The following is a 16,142-nucleotide window of genomic DNA, read 5'->3' on the forward strand; positions in this document are numbered from 1 at the left end:
TCATGCCTTCTCGGTCATTTGCAAAGGACTTTTACATACAGTAGCTCAGTTCATCCTTACTGAATCGGTGAGAAAACTGAAGCTCATAAAGGTAAAATAACTTCCTCTAATGCATATCAGAGGCAGCATTCGAAATCAGGGCTACTGAACACAGGACCGGGACTTCTTCCACCAGCCCCAGCAGTATTTTACAAATGGTGTAAATTAATACCTGCCAAAACGTGGCCTTCATCCTCTTATCTACAGCTGTTGAAGTTCCCACCATTGGCATCCCTTCGGGGTTAAAGAGGGAAGGAAACAAACTCTATATTGTATAACCCAGGTTAGGTAGTGACAGGGAAACAAAATAGGGACCAATTTTTTCTGGGTCTTTCATCCTGGTTGTCATCTTGGAAAGCCACATTACCGTCACGGAAAGTGTGATTTATTGGCATTCATTCATTTGTTCATGCACTCATTAGTTCAAAAAGTGTAAATTAAATTTCTATTTGCCAAACACTGTACTAGCTACTGTGTGTTCAGTGGTGAATAAAAGAGAGATGGTACTTGCTCTTGTGGGACTAAAAACATGACGAAAGGGACAGACATTAAAGAAGGAGACAAGGGCCGAAGCATCTAATTACTGATTGTGAAAAGTGCTGAGAGTGATAAAGATAGGGTGTTTTACAAACAAAATGCAGAGGTGGCTTCTCCAATTTGAGCAGGCCACTCTAAAGTGATGGGTGACCTGACCAATGAGAAGGGATGCTCTATGTGAAGAGTGAGAAGAAAGACCTTGAATAGAGCCCTGGAAGGGAGAGAGCTCTGTCCTTTACAGGAGCTGGACCAAGGCCCCTGGAATTGGAAAGAGGTGAGGGAACAGTGAGAGAGAGGGTGGCAGGGATGCAAAGGTGGCAGGAGCACCAAGAACCATCCTGGGCTACTTGGTATAGCCAACAGCAACAGGTGGGTCTGGCCTCTGGGTGGAGAAGGGAGCCACCAGAAGGGCAGGAGACACCAAAAGGATGAAGGTGAACTTCAACTTTGCCCTAGTTCCCAGGTGTGCAATTCCAGGTGGTCACAGTGAGACTGACACCGCCATTGGTAGTTTATTCCCCTACTTTGAATCCTCTGTCCACCACTAACCCCACTCAAGGTGCCTAATGCCACCTCCATATCTACATTATGGTAAATGGCCTTCAGTTCCACATGGAAACAGGAAAAACACAGGCTGCCAACTAGGTGTGTCAAAAATATTTTCCCAAGCGTCAGATGGAGACTGTGCCCTAAACTGGAAAGTTTCTGGCCACCTGTGAAGGCTGTTCTCTGGTGCCAATCCCACTTTCTCCCACCGGCTCTTTGGAGCTGAGGAAATGCCTCATCAGTGCTGGGCAGGATCATTAGAAGTAACTGATTAACAGCGCAGCTATCGAAGTTCTGGAGTTTGTTTTTCTGCAACCTGAAAGGGTGCTTGCTTTATGATTTTTTAATTAGAGTGTAAATATTGCAGGCCCATAAACCTCTTGATTGATTGCTGACAGGTGTGAAAGTTTGCATTTGCTGGAAAAGGCCCCGAGTCTTCTGTTATCTCCAGCTTCTGTTTTCTCAGGCTCCCCTGGCAGCTGGCTGGGTTGACACACAGGGCAGCACCCAGCAAAACTGCCAGATGGAGGGCTTATCCTCTGAATTCCCTGATATCTCCTTGGGAGCTTCTTCTTCCCTATCACATCCCCCCTCATCTTCTTTCAAAAATCACAGTGGGGCCTCAGCCTGGTGAAGAAATACCCACAATGTCTCCACTGTTCGAGTCATGCCCCATGTTCTGATTTTCCTTCTGACCTTATCACACATTCTATGGCCCTCACTTCTTGAACTACCAAGAAACAGAAATTAAGTTAAATACTCATTCATGGGTTCATTCAGTGAACCAATATTAAGTGTAGCCGTGGCTACGGTACACACATTATTTCAGGTGCCCGAGAGATAGCATGGATCATACTAAAGTCCTTGCCATCACAAAATACCTTCTACAAGCGGGAGTAAAAAATATACACATGACAAAATAAGTTAAAAAGATCATTTCAAACACTGATAAGTGTTATGGAGACAATAAAATTGGGACACATGGAAGAGAGTCATTGGGAAGATGCTTTGGCCAGAAGAGCAGGAGATTCAGTTATTTTTCTCCATCTTTCCAGCAAGAGCCCCCCACTTCTGTTTGTCTTGGAAGATCTGTTTTATTCTTCTTGTTCTCACACCATATTGACTTCCCCATCCATATGACCAAAAATGACCATCTTATCTCTCTTTTCACATTGATTCAGTACAAGCAATCAATGAAGACCAATCACCCTCCCTGGGTCCCTACTCCTAAAAAGTATTTAGAATCTGATTGGTCCAGTTTGGGTCAGGGCTCCTCTTGGTGAAAATCATCCTTGAGCAATCTAGGCTGTGTCACATATGAGTGTGACCTAAGTCCCCATTGTTGTGGGTAGAGGGGCATTTATTATAGAGAAGAGAGAGAGCATGGCCTGGGAATATACCAACTAGTAATCTTGCTTACAGATAGTTGTTGTATTGCAGACCTATCCATTCCTACAGAGAGGCAATAATCCAGGAAAGAAGTGATGGAGTCCTTAACTGAAGAGGGAGAGTACATGAAATCAAGAAACAGTGGGGTTTTTAGAACCAGCATGTTCTGATATGCTGAATTAAATAATACAACTGTCTTTGCAAGCTTAGAATTTGAAACCTGGGCATCGAGAGAAAACTCCTGAAATGAAATCCCACGGCTATTTAATATACTCTTAAAGTCCTCCAGAGAAGAAAGCCATACTGCTTTTCAAAATATTTTGAATTTTAAGACTTCTCAGTTTCTATAATCATGAATTGCTTCATGTCTAAGGCAAATGCTCCAATGTTAGGTGACAGCATTTACCTGCACCTGCAGTGTAATCATTCATAGTGCACCTTTCACTCAAATTACGGTCCCAGTTTGGACAATAAATGAAAAGTCATCTTACTCCTAGGGCAAGGTGGATAAAGGAAATTATGTCCATTATTATTGCAAACATCAAGAAACAAGATAGGACAACTTTAAAAACCATCTGAGGTAAAAGTTTCTAGGTGACTTGGAATTTGAGATATTAAGTCACATGCAAGTTTCTAGGTGATGACGGTCACTCCTTATAGATTTTGAAGATATTACAAAACTCATTTTGTACAGTGTTGGTGGTATAGTGGTGAGCATAACTGCCTTCCAAAATTCTTCTTGTATTATTATGCTTCCTCTGATTCTTTCTCTGTCAAGTAAGTGGCCCAATCTTGATGCTTAAGTTTCTATTCCCAAAGCAAAAAAAGGAAATAAGAATGCATCATGGCCTTTTGGTAAAATGACAGTTATTACAATCTTTGGCCAGAAGAAACATACTTTTGACAGCAAACCAAAGACTGAGCAGGGTATTATCAGCTTTTCAAACACTAAAGTGAAAAAATAAATGGGTAGAGGATTTGTGTGTCATTCAGCAGAGTTTTAGTGTCAGTCATAACAGTTCTTACTGGAAGAATGTTTAATACCCTCTACTTAATCAAAACTAAATTCCACATAAATGACTGTTTGATAAAAGGAAAGAATTGTCTGTGAGTAACTTATCCTACAATGTAGAATTGCTCCCCAATTCCAAAGAATGAAGTAAAGCTGATTGAGAATATTCTAAGTACAGTGTTAGGGTTTTGATAAACACAATGAAATCTCAAATACTGAATTGCTCAGCCAGGAACAACAATTGGATAACCTTGGATAAGTTGATCCCCACTGATTATTTTTTTCCCAGAAGCTTAAAGTGTGAATAAAATGTTCTGGCATTTCACTATCTCATCAATTTTTACATACTGGGGTTTTCAAGTTTCTCATATCCTTCTATCCTATTATCCTCTTTTATCTTTCTTGGAATCTATTCCGGGAATTACTCATGCATAAAATTATGTGAGAAGCCTTCATCTCTAACGCCTTTTTCTAATTGTCAAATTTACAGTAAAAAGATAGTAACTATTGAGCATCGATTGATCCAAGTTTTCATAAATGCTATGGCAATTTCTAGACACCAGGAGCAATCGTAACATATTTTGCAGTAGACTGCCCTAATTAACAACAAGGTGCTTTCCAAATTTTTCAAGAAAAAAACTGAGCACATCTAATTCTGTTCATTTTGATAATGGAGGGCAGGAAAAAATGTGTCTCATTGGAAATGCAAAGCTAGTCTTCAGTGGAAACAATTTGTTCATTCTCTTCATTGATTTAAGCTTTGTCTCCTCTTTTGAGACACAGGCCACTCCTGAGGTTAGACGTGATGGCATAGCTTAATGGTTAAGAGTGAATATAACAAAAAAGAAGCAGACTCACAGATATAGAGAACAAACTAGTGGTTACCAGTGGGGAGAGGGGAGTGGGGAGGAGCAGTAGAGGGGTAAAAGATTAAGAGGTACAAACTATTATGTATAAAATAAATAAGCTACAAGGATATATTGTACAGCACAGGTAATATAGCCAATATTTTATAGTAACTGTAAATGAAACATAACCTTTAAGAATTGCGAATCACTATATTGTACATCTGTAATTTATATACTATGGTACTGCAACTATATTTCAATAAAAATAAATCAATAAATATAAACAAATAAATAGGAAAAAGTTTTAAAAAATACACGAGTTAGAGTTACAATGCCTAAGTTCTAAATCCTAAGCTTTGCCACTTGCTATCTGGGCCAATTACAACAGGATTCTTAATATCTTTTTGTCTCAATTTTTAATTTGTAGTATAGAGTATCCATTGTACTTATTCCAGTGAGTAAAATGCTTACTAAGCATCAGCACAGAGTCCGGCATAGAGTAGAACCTTAATAAAATATCCTATTACATGAAAGAAAAAAATAGCTAGAAGATAAACAAAGAGCTTAGATAAACAGCTCCTAAATAATCATAGACTCAGCATTTCTCCTCCAGCAGATCTTGGTATCTGCTGGCATCCTCTCTTTAATTCGTGGTGCATTCTCCATCTCCAAGCTTAAAATTCTCTATCTTTTTGGCACAGACTGAACATCAATCCCCGAGGAGATTGTTAATTCGTTCAGGCCAATGGAAAGCAATCATTATAAACAATTCAAAGTTCCCTTTGGACTTCCTCTGGGATGTGGATACAACCACTCCTTTATTATTTCCTAGATAAGGGCGACATCAACCCTGGTAACATATTAGGGTTGACCCGTAGTTAGAAGGAAATGTTTTCACAGTTACATTTCTGACCACTTTATTCATATCAGAAAGCTTTTTCAGACACAGTTCCTTATGGTTCACTTTACCACGTATCTAACAGACAAGACTGGTTCATGGCGCAATGGTTCATCAAGTTCTACACTCCAGAATTACATTCTAGAATGTGTTCTTCTGATTCATTTAAGGTGATTGCTAACTCAGTTATACACAAGTAAACTTGTGGACACACAAATCTTGATCTATTTACATTGACTTTCAGTCCGGCAAGTTCTTTCCAATGTGGTACTGGCAGAGTTCTGGTTTTTTACAAGCATTTCTGGGTTCAAGTCAGTTTTAGACTTAGAATTCTTAAAATTTTGCCCCAATGACCATGAATGCCAGTCACTCTCCAGAGCATAAATTCTTCTGTAGATATAACTGCTACTGAAATCTAAGAGGAATTCATGCTTTTTTAAATTTATAGCATGACAGTGCTATGACATTAGTAGTTTTTGACAAATAGCATTTTCCATCTAACTTCTAGGAATACTTTCTTATTACGGTTGCTCTTCTCTACAAACCCATCAAATTCCTCTCTGAAAAGCCAGATCTCCTTGTTCCTCTCGGGCAAACACTGTTTTATAGATAATGCAGGAAAGGCCTTAGTGATAACTGCCCTCCCCAAAACTGTGACGTGGTCAAATGTCTATTTGGGGTCTTTTTTTTCACAAAGTCTATCAAAACTTCCTTTAAAAGTGTGGCTTTGTCCATTTTGCCTAGTTTGCAAGAGGTCTCTTTCCTAGAAAGACTTCCAAAGTTACTCTAGCCTTTGAAAACATGAATACTATTCTTCCCCTACCATTTTAGTTCTATTCAACAGAATCAAGACTTTGGAGAGAAACATGAATTAATATGTCTAAGAAGATTAGCGCAAGATTCTCTCCATGAGTATCAGTCACACACTAGGATCATTGAGATAGTAGGTAGAAGACACTATTTTCAACATGTCTTTATTTCATAAAGAAAGAAGAGTGCTGTAAAGTGATCATGTATTTCTATTCCATTTTCCTGAAATCATTCATTAAAAAAAAAAGAGAGAGAAAACATTAGATCAAGCCTCTCAGGATGTTCTAAGTGAAAAGAAAGTTTGTTTTTTTTGTTTTTTTAATCTTTCTGCTGACTGCCAGAAGAGTCACTTGATAGGGTACAATTGCTACCAGTAATAAGCCTGTGCATGAGAAACCTCATTTTTGGCACTACACTAAAGATGAAAGTAGAACAAGGGTGGGGGGATCACCTTTGTCAGACAGAAGGTTAGATGTATTAAAATAAAATCTTAATGGAACCAAAGTGAAGACCTGTATCATGTCCAAGATTTCTGGTGGGAAATTTCAGCAGTAATGAGCAACTTCCCAAATGGGATAATTAATGAACAGTGCAATATTTCACAAAAGAAACAATATACTTTTGACAGACCCAGAGAGACATGGGAATATCCTTCACACCAGCTCAAAGTGGTCAAGGTTTGTATTTGTTTGTTGCTTTAAATTCTTAATCTACTCCATCAACCTGGGAATGTCCAAGGAAGGAAATGGTGCAGGGTCTGAGAAGTTAACTGAAGAAATGACTTTTCTCTTTGTTACTTAAGTACATATCATGAAAAATTGCCTAACTCAGAGGGTTGTTTCTGTGTATTTCATTGAAATAAATCAAAACCACTTGCTTTTTCTACTTCTTTATTTCCTATTCACTGGACAAATCCTTTGAGTTTATTTTCAATCCCCCTGAATTGAATTTCCCCCTGTCAAGGTTATCAACTTCATCCATGTGGCCAAAGACAGTGGTAGCCTTCAAGTTCTCATCCTAGTCAACATCTCAGAGGTAGTCAATACATCTGATCATTTCTTCCTTCTGGAAACATGTGTCCTTTTGTCTTATCTGACTCTACTTTCTCCTGGCTTCCATTTAATTTATCAAGTTGTTCCAATTCAAGCTCATCCTCCTCTGCTCTCTTCTATGTGTTCATTGCCCCAGGATCAATCTTGGCCTGAACTCCTCTTTATCTATACTAAGTCCCTATGCAAATTCACCTCACTCTGTGACTTAATCTATATGCTATTCATTCAACTTTAGCCCTGATCACTTCCTTGAGTTTCAGGTTCATATATCCAACCGCTCCTTAACCTCTCCAGTTGTATGTTAATAGGGATCTCATCTTTGACTTTTTCCAAACATATCTATTCTTTCCCTCCTACTCACCTTTTAACATACACACTCACACTCTACTTCTCCAAATGTGCTTCTGTCCTCAGTCTTCTCCTACCTCAATCAAATGTGTACCATCCATTCAGTAGTTCAGACAAAAGCCTTAGGAATCATATTCAATTCTTATCATATTGTCCTCAATGACTTGGCTCACCATGATCCTAATGCAAACCACCATCCTGTCTTTTCTGATCCTGTAATGGCCTTGTTTTTAATCTTATTCTGCTCGTAGCATCCAAAATGATCTGTTTTAATGTAACTCAAATAATGTTACCCTTCTGTTTCAAATCCTACCGTGCCTCTGATCACAGAGTAAAATCCAAAGTTCATTGTGGCCTATAGAGCTTTTCGTGATCTAGCTGGTGTCTAACTCTCCTCCCTTAACTCATACAATGTCCTATACCACTTATTCTACTATACCAAGCTTTCCCTTCAACACAGCAAACTTATTCCTGTTTCAGGGCCTGTGCACTTACACCTTTCCTTTGCCTCTTTGAATGGCTGTGTCTTGTTCCTTTACATCTCATTATGAATGTTACTTTCTAAAGTAGTCAACTCCACTCCACTCCCTCTGTCACCATCAGAATAATGGTTACCTCTGGGAAGATGAGAATAGAGAGTGCCTAGAAAGGTGAACGAGAGAACTTTGGGGGTGATGAGCTTCTGTCACCATGTTTGTGCATTTGTCAAAACTCATTGAAGATTTGTGTATTTCATTGTATGTAAATTTAATTTCAAAAGAAAAATGTAAACAAATATAAAACTCTAGTTAAAGCCATAAATGATGAAGTCTATAGGAGAAAATGTACTGATATCTGCACATCCTTTAGAAATATTTCAAAATTCAATGTACATTGATAAGTGGAAAAAATGTATAGGTGAAAAAATATGTGATAAAGCAAGTATAGTACAGTGTTAATGGTAAAATCTAGACGGTGCGTATATAGATGTTAACTCTAAAATTCACTTCTGCTATATGCTTGAAAATGTTATAATTAAACCTTGCAAAATTATTTTCTTAAAAAATTTAAAGATAAATCAACTAAAAATGATTGGATCTGATAAGATAGTTCAAAATGTGGCTGGATAAAACATAAATAAACAAACAAAAGCTTTCCTTTATAAAAACTAAATGGAAAATTAAGACTATTCCCAATAGTAACAAAAGCTATAATATACATAGGAATACATTTGACAGTGTGTGAGAACAATATGAAGAAAATTATAATACTTTATTGAACTGTATAACACCTGACCTGGGGGCTTCGATGGTGGCGCAGTGGTTGAGAATCTGCCTGCCAATGCAGGGGACACGGGTTCGAGCCCTGGTCTGGGAAGATCCCACATGCCGTGGAGCAACTGGGCCCGTGAGCCACAACTACTGAGCCGGCGCGACTGGAGCCTGTGCTCCACAGCAAGAGGGGCTGCGATAGTGAGAGGCCCGTGCACCGCGATGAAGAGTGGCCCCCGCTTGCCACAGCTAGAGAAAGCCCTCACACAGAAGCGAAGACCCAACACAGCCAATAAATAAATAAATAATAAAAGTGTTTAAAAAAACAAAAAAGAAAACCTGACCTGACATCTCATACATCTCATTGTAAAATGAGAGATATTTATGATAGAATATAAATGTTACCCAGACTACTATAAATTCAATGCAATTTCAATGAAAAAATCTAGAGGAAACACTCATTAATATGAAAAATTGATTCCTAAATATATTTGAAAAGCAAATGGGTAGGAATAGTCAAAATTTGGAATAAAAATTAAAATGAGAGGGAGAACACTTTTGGATGTTAAAGTAAATCATAACATTTTAGTAATTAAAACAATGTTGATTAAACAAATAGATCAATAGGACAAAATAGGCAGCCCAGACTCTTATAAATATGACAATTTAATATGTCATAAAGATGTCATTTAAATCAGGAGGCATAGGATTTAATAAAAAAGTGTTGGCACAATTACATATATACGGAATATGATAAGGTTTAATCTCTAAAATACATTCTGGATGGATTAAATTTCTAATAAACATAGTACAAAATAATAAACTGACTAGAAAAAAGGAGAATATTTTCTATTATTGTGGTAGATTATGTCTTTCTTAAGAAAAAATGGATGATCATAAGCCATAAAAAATAAAACTGACAAGTTTGACCATGTACAAAGTAAAAATCTCTCTAAGTAAATAGACATAAACAAAGAAAAAAACAAAGCACAGAGTGAGAAATTTATCTGTGACATAGATATGTAACATAAATAGGGTATAAATAGATGAAGCAAAGGAATAGAGCTATTTATTTCATACGTAGCCAAGATTTGGAGAAGGAATGGTAAGGCAGCTGAGTAATGAGATGTGAGGATGGCCAAACCTTCCTAGCTAGTATGCTTGGACCCTGGAAAGAGGGCCTTACCCTGAGCTCCACACTTAAGAAGGACCAGCATATCACAAACACACACATATCAAATATGTTGAGGGACTAATGGGCATTCTGCTGCTCAGGATCTGATGTCCAGTACTGGCCCAGCATGACCCTAAACTTCCACTTTTGCAACTACCATTGCTGAAGCCCCGGGGCGGGGAACACTTCTCCACATCTATTCCTATGTCTTCAAAACAAAAAGCAGCTTGCATCTGAATGCCAGGAAAGTTTGTGGGCAATACTGTTGCTGACCTCAGAGGAGATACTGCCTCAGGTGCAGGACTATTTGAGCAACTAAAGCATTTAGTGAAGAGAAGATAAGTTAATTAATTTGTCAAATCCTTCTTCTAAGACAGGATGAATGGCATATATTCTCACATAACAATGTATCATTTTCAAGCATCCATTTTCTTATTTTTCTTCATTTTCCAATTTCCAATTCTTTCAACTTAACAGTTTTAGAAAAAGAGTGCAGCATTTGGAAACTTTTGCACGTGATGGCTGAAAGAACACTTTTCAGCATTAAATAATTCACAATTTTCTTAAATATGTGTATGTGTGTGTATGTTCCTACATGTACCACGCATGAGATATAATACCAATTCCTTTTATTAGTGTCTAAATCTAGGTAATGTCTTAAAAAGTGATGAAAATTGCAATATGTGTTAATAATCTGTGTGAAGAAGCTAAGATAATTTATAATAACTTTTGATAATAATAATTTATCATAAGCAATCCATTTAAATGTTCAAACATGATATACAAAATTCTTATTTTATTTATAAATCTAAGTGTTGATGTAAGAATTTTATTGGCAACTTAAGATGCTATTGCCACAGGAGAGCAAAATTTCTAAAACTGAAATGAATAAAACACTGAAATTAATAAACTGAAATCAACTGAAATCAATAAAGCTACAATGAATCACAAAAGGTTGTCAAATTTTGCATTAGTACATAACTTATGCAATGATTATAGGGACATAATCAGTGATTTTGCTGAAACGAAGGTAAAAAACATATTTTATGAAAAATATATAATAATTTATGAATTATGTCTTAGTATCATTGCTCATCCAATATCACTGTTGCATCAATAGAAGAGCTAGACATTAAACAATAATTGAATACACTAGTCTTTTCTATTTAGCCAACTTTCAATGATATAAAAACTTTAGATTTACGTCTTTCTGTTTTGTGTCATAAATGAATATAGTCAAAGATGGAGAGGTTTAGAAGAAATATATCTTTTTTAACAGTCTGCTAACTTGATTCAGATCCTTTAACTATTTAGTCATAAAGTATATGGTTCTCCATTTGTAATCCTTCCCAGGCCCTACAGATTTTAGGTGTGGACCTCTTGCTAGTTTCTTCACAGTTGAAGCCCTCCATCCAGCCTTCTTCCTTTCCTCTGCCACTGTACATTGCACACAACCAACTGAATCATTAATCTACTAATGCTACAACCACTGGGCTGGATGATTTACAGTTCTATCTCCTATTACCATATTAACTGCTGCAATGTGTAGGCATGGCAAGATCGTGACATCAGGCAGATTAAGTCCTTTGAGAAAATAATTGAGGCTTCTTTTCTGGACTACAGATTTATTGTGGGAGAAGTTGAGCTCTTTTCCCCTTAGCTTCCCCAGAAAGACAAACAGGAATTTGTATTCTTGTTATCTGGGATTTTTCCCAAGGAAAAGTTAATAGGCTATTGTTTTTAAGGTCTAATATCACTTGGAAAAACTATTTTCTAAACGTGGCCCTGTTGCCCGTATTCTTCTGCAATGTGATTGTTTTAACTACTGAATCTGGTGGAAGTGACACCGTGCCATTTCCACACAAGAGACCTTAACTGGCCTGGCAGCCATTTCACTGGTTGGTCTCCTGTCTCTTGGAATACTCAGTCTTAGAACAAAGCCCCCATGCTGTGAGAAGCCCAAACCACGTGGAGAAGCCACGTGTTGGCAGTCTGGTTGACAGGCCCAACTGAACTCCCAGCTGACAGCCAGTATCAACTGCCAGCCATGGGGGTGAGTCATCTTGGACATATAGTTCAGCCCAGCTGAGCCCTCTGTGATAACAGCTTTGTCATCTTTTGAGGGCAACCATACGAAAGACACCAAGCAGGAACTTCTCATGGGCCTCGTCAACCCACAGAACCATGAAAGAAATGAACACATTGCTTTTTTAAGTTTTGGAGTGGTTTAAACCATGCCAGTAGATCATCGTTTCATGAGGTTTTAACTGAGGATTGGAGGTAACCTGCAAGATGGGTTAATATTGAGTTCAATGGAAGGGAAGACTTGAGCCTGTTTCAATGGAACAATTCTGAGGGCAAACCATTGGAAGCGATATGTACACAGGAGGCCAAACTATGTTAGTCTTAGGAAGGTAATGAGATTTTTATCAGCACAATGATGGGAAGAGAAAGCTTAGGTGGGTGATGGCTGGAAACAGGTGTGGCTCAAGAGCTGACCAGGAGCACCTCAGTTGCAGAATGAGTTTTTTGTTTCACTTGCTGAAGGCAGAGCCTGGGATAGTTGGGTCTGGCCCCCTGTTTCCTGTCTGCCCCACAATTTTGCCAAAGGCACAGCTTACCTGGAGAGAAAGGCTGAAACCCACAGTGGAAAAAAGGATGAAAAACAATGAGTTCATCACATGGGCATGTACCTGAGGCTTGTCATTCAAGGATAACTAGACCTTGGTGAGGGGGAATGAAAGGCAGGATCCTTATCAGACTGCTGTGGTTTTTTCATTAGAATTTGGTTTAGGGAAGAAATGTGACCTCTTCAAACTAATATCAACCATGCTACCATCTCTTTCAGATACATAAATACCAAAACTAAGGGGAAAGACCTCAGGGTAGAAAAAACGCATAACATGTCATAGGGGATTATTTCCTTTTCATTTGTAAGAAGTCAGACATGATTAATATCTGCCTTAACCCAAAAGGAGTAGTGTTAAGGAAGGGCTCTCCTAATTCTCCTGATCCTACCTGAGCTAAACAACTTTTCTGATGGACACTGATAAGTCCAAAATACATTTCTCTGGAATGTGAACCATTTTTGCTCACATCTAAAAAGTGTATGAAATATGGTCTAAGAGGAAGAACAGTACATCCTTTAAGATGATGACAAGGTTAGGTTTATGTTAGGGTCTCACGCTCTTGCCTGAGGGGAAGAAAGAAAAGAGGAAGATGACATGGGAAATTTATCTGATTCCACTGAGGCCTTAACTAAAAATTCAATTCTTCAGATTTTCAATATGTGCTTACTTTTGTCCTCTGGATATTGGAGTGTGCGCAACACTAAAGGAACATTCTTTGGTGTTTCATGAAATCTTGGTGACCTAGGATTGGTCCCAATGTCAATTCATTTGGAAGACTCGCATTGCACTTTATTGTGAAAATGTCCTCTTATTTTTATTATTCTCATGGCTATACTTTTTATGCAGTAGAAAATTTAATTGTACCTTCCCCTCCCCATGTGCACACGTGCACACACACACACACACACACGTCAACTCTGGTAGGGTTTGTGGGATATCCAAAGAATATGAAAGCAAAAATCTTTGGGAAGAAATATTCTACAGTATATGGATGTGAACAACAGTATGATACAGTAATAAAAATATTTCAAGTGTTAACCCTCTTTTCCCCTTGTCTTTGTGCAAACGTCCTATCATTCTTGGATAGTGATTAATTCTAGTTTTGTCTAATTGACTGCAGAGCTAGGTTGCAATAGCTTAAAACCGATCTATTGAGCCAAGTCGTCAATAGGAAGAAGTCTCAGTCCTGGACTGAGCAATTTCTAGAAGAGTATTATTTATCTAAAGGTAATGAAAATTCTTAAAGATATAAGAGAGTTATTTACTTATAAGCTATTTTATAATCTATTATACCACATTCTGTAGAACCAGACTGGAACACAACTGATGGTGTTTAAATCCCAGATGTTACTAGATATATAGTCTTGGGCAAGATATTTATTGAAACTCTCTGTGTCTCGGTTTTCTCATCTGGAAACAGAGGATGAGAATGATAGTACCAACCACGGATCTCTGTTATATGGATTAAAATGATGAATATATGTTTAGCATTTGGAGCTCTGTCTGGCGTATAGCAAGTGTTATATGTTTGTTAAGTAAAAATTATACCTACCGTATAGAATTAGATAAATAAACTCTTGAGTGCTAAGAATACTGCCTGGCATATAGTAAGTTCTACATGCATTCACCCGTAGTACACAAATTAGAAAACACTTCTTCCACTAGCCACACATTGCATTGGTGGGAGAGGGAGGGGTACAAAAAAATGAATAGGATGGAAAATTGACCTTTATTTTGCACGTACTATGTTCCGGGCGCCTCATTATGCAACAATATTTATATTGTCTCTGCCAGTTTTCTCTAGAACCAACTATGGTATAACTAGAGCAATTTTACCTAAGAGGAGATAAAACTCAGAAAGGTGAACCGTAAGCTGAACCATTACAGGCAGAAGCAAGGGAGGCCTAGAGAACTCAGTTTTGTGAGACACCAAAATTCAAACTTCTTCCGCTAGATTTCACTGTCCTTCAGAGTTTGGGTTTTCAGGGAGCTAACAACTTAATACAGTAGATAAATACACACAAATAATTATGGGCCTATGTGATAGTGACAAATGTCTGAGCAAAAATATAAGGAGTATAGTGAGTAGAGTGAAGGGAGGGGCGTCTAATTGGAGAAGACGGAAGGAGGGCTTTAGAAAAACATGGCACTTATTCCCAACATTATTCTCACCAGTATTCCTCCAAGAACCATGCACTGACTACAGAACATGCTCAGCTCTGAGCATCAGACCCCACAAGGAGCAGGATGTAGCAGTAAATGTGGTGGGAGTAAACGCTGAACCTGGGGGGAGTGGGCAAGGTAAGGGAAAAGACGAGGAGAAAAGCTGGAGGTCATTGTGGAAAATACCACCAACAAACATCTCTGCCTTGGAATCCTTAGATAAATATTTAAGTGAAGTAAGTCAGACAGAGAAAGACAAATATCGTATGATAACACTTATTTGTGCAAGCTAAAAAAAAAAGGTACAGGGCTTCCCTGGTGGCGCAGTGGTTGAGAGTCTGCCTGCCAATGCAGGGGACGCGGGTTCGAGCCCTGGTCTGGGAGGATCACACATGCCGCGGAGCAACTAGGCCCGTGAGCCACAACTACTGAGCCTGCGCATCTGGAGCCTGTGCTCCACAACAAGAGAGGCCGTAATAGTGAGAGGCCTGTGCACCATGATGAAGAGTGGCCCCCGCTTGCCACAACTAGAGAAAGCCCTCGCACAGAAACGAAAACCCAACACAGCCAAAAATAAATACAAAAATAAATTTAAAAATGGTACAAATGAAATTATTTACAAAACAGAAATAGACTCACAGACATAGAAAACAAACTCATGGTTACCAAAGGGGATAGCAGGGGGGCAAGGGCGAGGAGAGATAAATTAGGAGTTTGGGATAAACATATATACACTACTATATATAAAATAGGTAAACAACAAGGACCTACTGTTTAGCCCAGGGAACTATACTCAGTGTCTTGTAATAACCTATAATGAAAAAGAATCTGAAAAAGAACATATATATGTATAACTGAATCACTTTGCTGTATACTTGAAACTAACACAACATTGTAAATGAACGACGCTTCGATTTTAAAAAAGCCTTGGAGAATGGTGCTGAACACAAATTGCATGTGCTTTCTCAGACTCAACTGCCCACTTCTCTACAAAGGTGTGACTTGCCTCCCGGCCCGCCATAGTCTCCATGACTTTGCTGGGCTCCCTGAGCTGGCTGTAGTCTAGGCTGAATGCCCAGGATAGTGTGGCCTTTCACCCCTCACGCCAAGCCCCATCAGAGTTAGCTCTCCATGGGGGAAGCATTGACCAATGAGAAAAAGGAGCTGAGGGGAGTGAAGCAATTCAGTTCCCTTTCATATTGTCCTTCCATGGGCTATTCTGAGCTGCAGTTTCTTCTGAGGGCCTGCCAGACATGCCAAGGAAACTGCTGTGTCTCATTTCAGTTCACTGGGAAGCAGATATCAACTCCACTACTCATAGCATTGCATTGCTTTGCCTCTGCCCTTGCCTTGTTTCTCTCTTTCCTCTCTTCCACTGTGGGCTTCTGCCTCTCAGATATAAAGGGCAAGCACTTTAATATTTGCCTCAGGCTCTGCTTTCTGGAG

The sequence above is a fragment of the Balaenoptera borealis genome (assembly GCF_965194805.1).
Source record: "Balaenoptera borealis genome assembly, chromosome: 15".
NCBI lineage: Eukaryota > Metazoa > Chordata > Mammalia > Artiodactyla > Balaenopteridae > Balaenoptera > Balaenoptera borealis.